Genomic DNA, 276 nt, shown 5'->3' with positions numbered 1-276 from the left:
TCTATAAATATATATATTATATATCTTATTTATTGACTATACATAATCTTGTTTATTGACTATATATAGGCTGTATATAAACCAGTTTATTGACTATAGTCTGTATATAGTCTCTATATAATATATAGTCAATATATAGTATATAGTCTATATGTAGACTATATATTGACTATATATATAGACTATATATATATAAAAGACTCTATATATATAAGAAAAAAGATTAAGTTCATTGATAATCGGAAATGCAAATGAAAATCATACGGCATCATTATC

Source organism: Rhinopithecus bieti, unplaced genomic scaffold (assembly GCF_001698545.2).
Source record: "Rhinopithecus bieti isolate Rb0 unplaced genomic scaffold, ASM169854v2 scaffold_7605, whole genome shotgun sequence".
Lineage (NCBI taxonomy): Eukaryota > Metazoa > Chordata > Mammalia > Primates > Cercopithecidae > Rhinopithecus > Rhinopithecus bieti.
The sequence above is the reverse complement of the archived record's forward strand: the minus strand, read 5'-3'. Positions refer to the sequence as shown.